Genomic DNA, 7,347 nt, shown 5'->3' on the forward strand with positions numbered 1-7,347 from the left:
AATGGAATGATTGACAATTAGATGGGAAGAGTAGAAACCAGGACAATACCTTTATTGAGTGAACTACAGAGAAAATGAATTTTAGCTATCTGTATTAATCCTGACACTGTTGTGCCCGCATTTGAATTGGTAAAATTCTTCATATTAAACCATTCTTATAGTATCTCATTAGAGGACGTTCTCCTTCAATTCAGGTTAGGAAAGTTAGAGTAAGCATGCCACTTTTGCTGTATCTTTCTTGGTGTTCTTATCACTTTAATGTAAGAAAAAAAATTTTTTTTTATTTTTCTACCTATCGCTTATAACATTACTGTAATTTTTGCTGCATTTCACATTTTAATTTTATTTCCATAAAAAGCCAAGCATAACTACAAAAGAAAAAGATAGCCAGATGCATGATATCTCTCCTTTTTGATCACTTGAAAGACTAACAAAATGTTTAAAAGGAATTATTTAGAAGGCATATCAAACCTTTGCCTTGCATGTTCAAACTTACTTTGATATGTGTACAGATTTAAAATGTCTATAAAAATCATACACAGCAAATGGTTCAACTAGTTATGTTTAAATTAAGATATGTGCGCATATTTTAGATTAAACTAAAAAATAACTCAGTGAAATATTTAATTGCTTCATTTCCTTTAATTTTAGATGGTATAATAAGTGGTTGTTTAAGGAACAGGTAAGAAATTGAACAGACTATCAATATGAGCACAGGAAATGTTGTCTATGTCTTCATTATGACATAGGGCTGGTGGCACCCCAGCCAGTGCAGCTAGAGCTGAGGGGAGGCCCTGCTATCTCCACCCTGGGGGTCTGGGCACTTGGCAGCCAGCGGAGGAACCAGTGGGTTGGGTGGACATGCAGGAGGCTCTAGTAGCAGGAGGGGCCAGACAACTGCTTCAGAGACCTCTCCAGATTGTCAGCTATGAAAGCTCCCTGGTGCCTCTGCCCAGACACTCCCTCCCCTTGCACTTGGCACTAAACTAGAACCCCCTAGTTCCCAGGCCTGATCAATTTCATGTAAGTTTTCTAGGCCTGGAACCAAGGGATTATATCCATTCATTTATTGAGCTCTCTATATACCCCTAGACAAAGGACCCAGGAGGGGAGATGTTTTTCTGACTTGAGTTTTTCCCTCTGCTAGAAACTCTGGTGCTTTCTCTGTATTCTTTTCTGTAAAATAGATCCTGTTTTACCACTGATCTGTGGTCTGTGGATTCATTCTTTGAATCTCTGAGACCAGGGATCTACTGGAGAAGAAAGTCTGGTATCAATTATATGTATCAAAATAAGTTATGTGATGACAGTGTTGAGGGAACATTGACTAAATGTGTTAAATATTACTTTTTTATTTGCTTCTTATAACAGTATTGGGCACAAAAAACAAAATTATTTCGAAATCTTTTGAAACTTGAAGCCTTTTCTCCACTAAATTTGTCAATTTTCATGAAAATGTGGATTTCCATAGAGTAAAATATTTAAAAATAGTAAAATCTGCACAGAAAACTCCAAAGAGCAGGTTTTCTGTTTTCTTGTACTCGGTAACAGGGAAATAAAGCAAATTAAAACTAAAGCTAAGCATGTTTGTATTTTCAAAAATTAACCAAAATAATAAACTTTTCAAATATATTTTAATTGGAGCAGATGTAAGCCAAATCTGTTTTCCACTAAACTTATAGTGATTTATAACTTTCATTTTTATGCTTTGCATTTCATTGTTTTTTATACTTCTGATGCATTTAAAATCTTCAAAAGAAGAACTAATTTAATGTTATATTCTTCAAGTATACAGTGATTATTCACTTTCATTTATCAACTTCATTACCAGAATTAATATGTTTAGAAAGTATTTTCAAATTTAAGTAGTGAATAAAACCATTTTTCCCCTAAAACTTAGCTGGAAAAATGTATCACGTTTTATAATTACGAAATATAATTGTTCATATTATTTTGTAATGTTGTGGTCATGCTTTGAATTTTATTTATGATTGTCCGGTTTTTGTCTGTCACTATCATTAAAGATTGCTTCTGGGGGTGGGGATTGATTAAAAAAAAAAAAAGAATGCTTCTGACTATAATTCTTTATGTTGTAAAATGACTTGATTAAACCTCTCAGTGACCAAAAAATATCTTTAGTATTATAAAAGTTGTACAGGTGGCCTCTCCTCTAAGGGTCTGTCAATAATTATATTTAGTAAATAGAGCACAAAATTTTTATTATTATCAACTTTAGACAAAAAATTCCTAAGAATATATAAAAGGGAAAATGTAATCCTATTCTCGGGGACTAAAAAATTGTTAACTTAAAATAATTTGGGAATATTGCTTGCATTTTTGTCAATATTTTCCAACATTCATCATCATGCCTGGCTCACAGTAAAAACTCACTAAATATTTAAAAACAAATTCTGTAATTTCAATTGATTAGTATCACTCAAAGAGTATCTGCCTATCAGATAATCTAGCAAATTATCTTTAAAAAACACAAAGCATTATCTTAGAACAACATTTTATACAAAACACATGGGAGAAATATAATGTTGTTTAGTAGTAATATATAACAAATTTTGTAAAAAGTAAAATTTACTTAGTTTAAGGTCAAAGAGAATATGACATGTTTTCTTTTTAGGGTAGATTCTCAGATGCCTAGTTGTAATTCCCATTGCTATTAGGTGCACACAGAGTGAAATCTTAAGAAAAAGCACTAGAAGTTTAATAACCTCAGATATTATCTAAATGTAAAGAACATATTGCCAAGGTTTATAAAAATTGCTATTTCTTAAGAAACGCTCAGTACCAAGCATCTTTTAACACACTTTCCTGATATAACTGCTATGGCCTGAATGACTATGTCCCACTAACATTCATATGCTGAAACTTAATCCCCAAGTATTAAGAAGTGAGTGTTTTGAAGGTGATTAGGTCATTAGGGCTGAGCCTTCTAGAAAAGTATTAGCGCCCATCCAGGAAGTTAGTTTGCCTTTCCTCCAAGTGAATTCTCAGGGCAGTAAGAGGTGCCCTCTATGAGAAAGCAGGCTTCATCAGAAGCTTAAGATGCCAGAACTTTATTCTTGGACTTCTCAGCCTGCAAAATTGTGAGAAATAAGATTCTGCTGTTCATAAACTACCCAAGCTATAGTATTTTGTATTAGCAGCTTAATGTTCCCAAGATATCATAGATAGTAGATATCAGGAATATGATACATAGTATTTAGCTCCTAAACTCACGCCCTTAGTCATTTTAGCAAATTGGCTTCCTATATCACCCATCATAGCAGTTGTTGACACAGTAATATGATCCTTCATTCTCACGCTTTCTTCATAACAATATGCTTTCCCTCTTGATGCCGACTATTAATAAAATACATATTTTTATCATATGACTAAGCAGACTTTTGTGGGAATAGTAAAATAGTTTCCTTTTTCTTTTTAAATGTTCATGTTTTTGCATATTTTTATTATTAATTGGTCCTTTTAATTTACACTTTCTTCTTTCCTTTTTGTTTTTTCCTTTTTTATTACAGAACTATTTGATTATTTGTGTCATTACTCTCTATATTAAGTGCTTTGGAAATATTATATAAAAATATATGAAAATTGTTTTATATTTCTCTGGGAATTTATTATAGTTATATCTATTGTTTCTTTTTGTCTCCAATTATCAAAAATGACCAATAATTACCTCTTCTCATTTAAACAGAAACAAAATAATAAAAATCACACTTAATATTAAGCATCTTTTCTTAACAAATATATTTCACATTGAGGAAAGCATATTTCCACTGTTGTTAAATTTGTCTAGTAGTACGTAGCAATTCAATTAAATATAGATGGAGTACTTACATTAAAATAAACAAAATATTGTCCAGATCTCTCAGATCTTTGTCTTCTCCTTTTTCTTTCTGACATCATGTCCTTTACCACTCACTCCATCGCCTTCTCACAGTGATGGCCAGGGGCCTGGCCATGGGGATTGCAGGGGATCTGGTGGGAATGGGGGGTATCCAAATGGAGAAGGAGACCATACTAGAACTGAATCACCACCTGGACTCCTACCTGGACAGAGTGAGGAACCTGGAGACTGATAATTGAAGGCTGGAGAGCAAAATCTGGGGACACCTGCAGAAGAAAGGGCCCCAGGTCAGAGATTGGGCACACTGTTTCAAGACTATGGAGGACCTGAGCACCCAGATCTTTGCAAGTTCTCTGGGCAATGCCTGCAGCATTCTGCAGATTGACAATACCTGTCTTGCTGCTGATGACTTTAGAGTCAAGTATGAGTCAGAGCCGGCTGTGAGCCAGTCTGTAGAGAATGACATCCATGGACCCCGCAAGGTCATTGATGACACCAATGTCAGTCAGCTGCAGTTGGAGACAGATAGAGGCTCTCAAAGTAGAACTGCTTTTCAGGAAGAACCACCAGGAGAAAATAAAAACACTACAAGCCTGGATTGCCAGCTATGAGTGGACCGTGAAGGTAGATGCTCCCAGATCCCGGAACTTAGCAAGATTATGGCAGACATGTGGGCCCAGTATGAAGAGCTGGCTCAGAAGAATTGAAAACTGGACAAGTACTGGTACCAACAAATTGAGGAGATCACCACAGTGGTCACCTCACAGTCTGCGGAGGTTGAAGCTGCTGAGATGATGCTCACAGAGCTGAAACAGACCGTGGTGATTGACCTGGACTCCATGAGAAATCTGAAGTCCAGCTTGGAGAACAGCCTGAGGGTGGTGGAGGCCTGCTATGCCATGAATATGGAGCCTCTTCATGGAATCCTGCTGCATTGGAGTCAGAGCTAGCGAGGGTCAGAGCCAGGCCCAGGAGTACCAGGCTCTGCAGAACATCAAGATCAAGCTAGAGGCTGAGATCACCATCTACTGCTGGAAGACACGGAGGACTTCAACCTTGGTGCTGCCCTGGACATGAACAACTCCATGCAAACCATCCAAAAGAACCCCTACCCACAGGATAGTGGATGGCAAAATGGTTTCTGAAACCAATGATACCAAAGTTCTGAGTCATTGATGCATTAGGAGTGACACAGGGTGGGTGGTGCCCCTGGCCAAGGTAGAGCTGAAGGGAGAACCTGCCATCTTCGCCATGGGAGTGTTGGTGCAGCAGCAGACTGCACTAGAACCAAAGGGTTGGGGGGGCACAGCCACTGAAGTCTCCAGTGAGTGGTCGGAGGGGCCTGAAAACTGCTGGACAGACACCGCTAGATTGACAGCTCAGGGAGCACCATAGTGTCTCTACCCAACCTCTGTCTCCCTCCCCTTGCACTTGGAGCTGGAAGGAGAAACCCCCCTCCATTTCTCAAGCCTAGTCAATTTCATATAAATTTCCTAGGCCTGGGAACCAAGGGATTGTATCTATTCATTTGTTAGGCTGTGTATATATACCCCTAGACTAAAGACCAAAGCAGGGGGGATTTTTTTCCCACTTGAATTTTTCCCTCTGCCAGGCACTCTGGCGCTTTTTCTCTGTCTTGCTTTCTGTAAAATAAATCCTGTCTTATGTCTGATCTGTGGTCCTTCAACTTATTCTTAGAATCCCAGAGACCAAGGACTTACTGAAGAAGAAATTGCTGTCACAGGAAAAGTACACTTCCACCGATAAAACTTTCAGAGGTCACTGGACATCAAAACATATATAAGGATAAAAAATAAACAAAATATTTTAAAATATAATCATTTAAAATGTTACATTCATTTCATTCACTAAAACAACAGAATATTGTAATGCAATTAAAATACTCTGATTTCAAGTAACATGTCTAAAGAAGGAAATCAGTGTTGTTTAAATGTTGAAAATAATCTTATTTTTGATTCAAGCACTGACTTTTATTATATTATAAACTAATATTCAACTAAGTATCTTACTTTTGTTCATAGCTTAAGTCTAAGCTTAGCCATATGGGAAAGACACTATCATGTACAGTTTTTATCTAATCACGTTTTATCACCATATTGAGTCTATGACCAATGCCAAATAATAATTAAGAAATTTAAAATAACATAACCATTAAAAGAGTTTCTTTATTCCCCATCAACTTTTTTCTTTAAAAGGCTAGGAAAATAAATAAATAAAACTGTAGACTTTGTAGGCAGTCAAGTCTGAGTTCTGATTACCTCTGCCATTATAGTATGAAAGTAGCTGTAACTAATACATGAATGAATGAGCAAGGTTGTGAGCCATTAAAACTTTATTTATGAAAAATAAGATTTTAATTTTACAGAAATTTTGTGTATTGTGGGGTATTATTTCTTACTTTTAATTTTTTATTACTTTTTATTTAAAATCACAACTGTATGCATTTATAGGATACAATGTGATGATTTGATACATAATGTGAAATACTTAAGTCAAACTAATTAACACAGCCATCATCTCATTTACTTATTTTTTGTGGTAACACATTTAAAATTTACTCTTAGTTATTTTGAAATATACCCTTGCATTATGAACATTAAGTGAGATCTTACCTATTCTTTTCATTTTTAAAAATAAATGTGTTTTGGTTTTGTTGTTGTTGTTTAGACAGAGACTCATTCTGTCACCCTCAGTAGAGTTCCCTCATGTCATAGCTCACACAACCTCAAACTCTTGGGCTCAAGTAATCCTCTTCCCTCAGCCTCCCGAGTAGCTGGAACTACAGACATATGCTACTACACCAGGCTGGTTTTTCTATTTTTAGTAGAGACAGGGTCTCAGTTTTGGTCAAACTGGTCTTAAACTCCTAAGCTCAAGCAATCCTCCTGCCTCAGCCTCCCAGAGTCCTAGAACTGCAGATGTGAGACACCCTACTCAGCCAAAAAAATGTAAAGCATTTTTTGCTCTTGGCTCTTACAAAATCAGGCATATTGGGTCTAAGTTGGTCATAGGCCATGGTTTCCTCCTCTAGATAAATATAAAAATGATAAGTTTTCCTTCTCTCTAAATAAAAATAGGATATTTCTTGAGCATTTTATTGAATTAAAAATAATCATGAAGTATTAGAATTAAAGACATTTGGGCTAACGTAAGTTTTCAAATCATACAACACATTTCTTCAGTTCAATATCTTAAGATATAAAATAGAAAGCATTTTAAATTACAAATTTCTATTCTCCAATAGTACTAAACTTTTTTTTAAGAGAAGCAAACTATTCTCAGTAAACTTTCTGATGAAATACTCTTCAATTTAATCTGACTCATTTTTTCCTTGTAAGTGAAATGGATTATTCTTCAGCTTTCACCATAATGCCTAATTGCCATTTGATGTTCAGATCTTTTATACTGTGTCTTAGAATCCATTCTATTTGAAATGTTATAAGACTTCAGAATATCTTATTATATAAGTC

The 7,347-nt window shown here is 35.6% G+C and overlaps 1 pseudogene across 1 annotated transcript; it reads left to right on the forward strand.

Moving 5' to 3' along the window:
* The first annotated feature begins 3,951 nt into the window (after nt 1–3,951).
* Nucleotides 3,952–5,032, forward strand: LOC100941662 (annotated as a pseudogene). Its single transcript, XR_001161304.1, has one exon. The product of XR_001161304.1 is annotated as a keratin, type I cytoskeletal 18 pseudogene (transcript).
* The last annotated feature ends 2,315 nt before the right edge of the window (nt 5,033–7,347 follow it).

Source organism: Otolemur garnettii, unplaced genomic scaffold, assembly GCF_000181295.1.
Source record: "Otolemur garnettii isolate 467f Iridium unplaced genomic scaffold, OtoGar3 scaffold00040, whole genome shotgun sequence".
NCBI classification, from domain to species: Eukaryota; Metazoa; Chordata; class Mammalia; order Primates; family Galagidae; genus Otolemur; species Otolemur garnettii.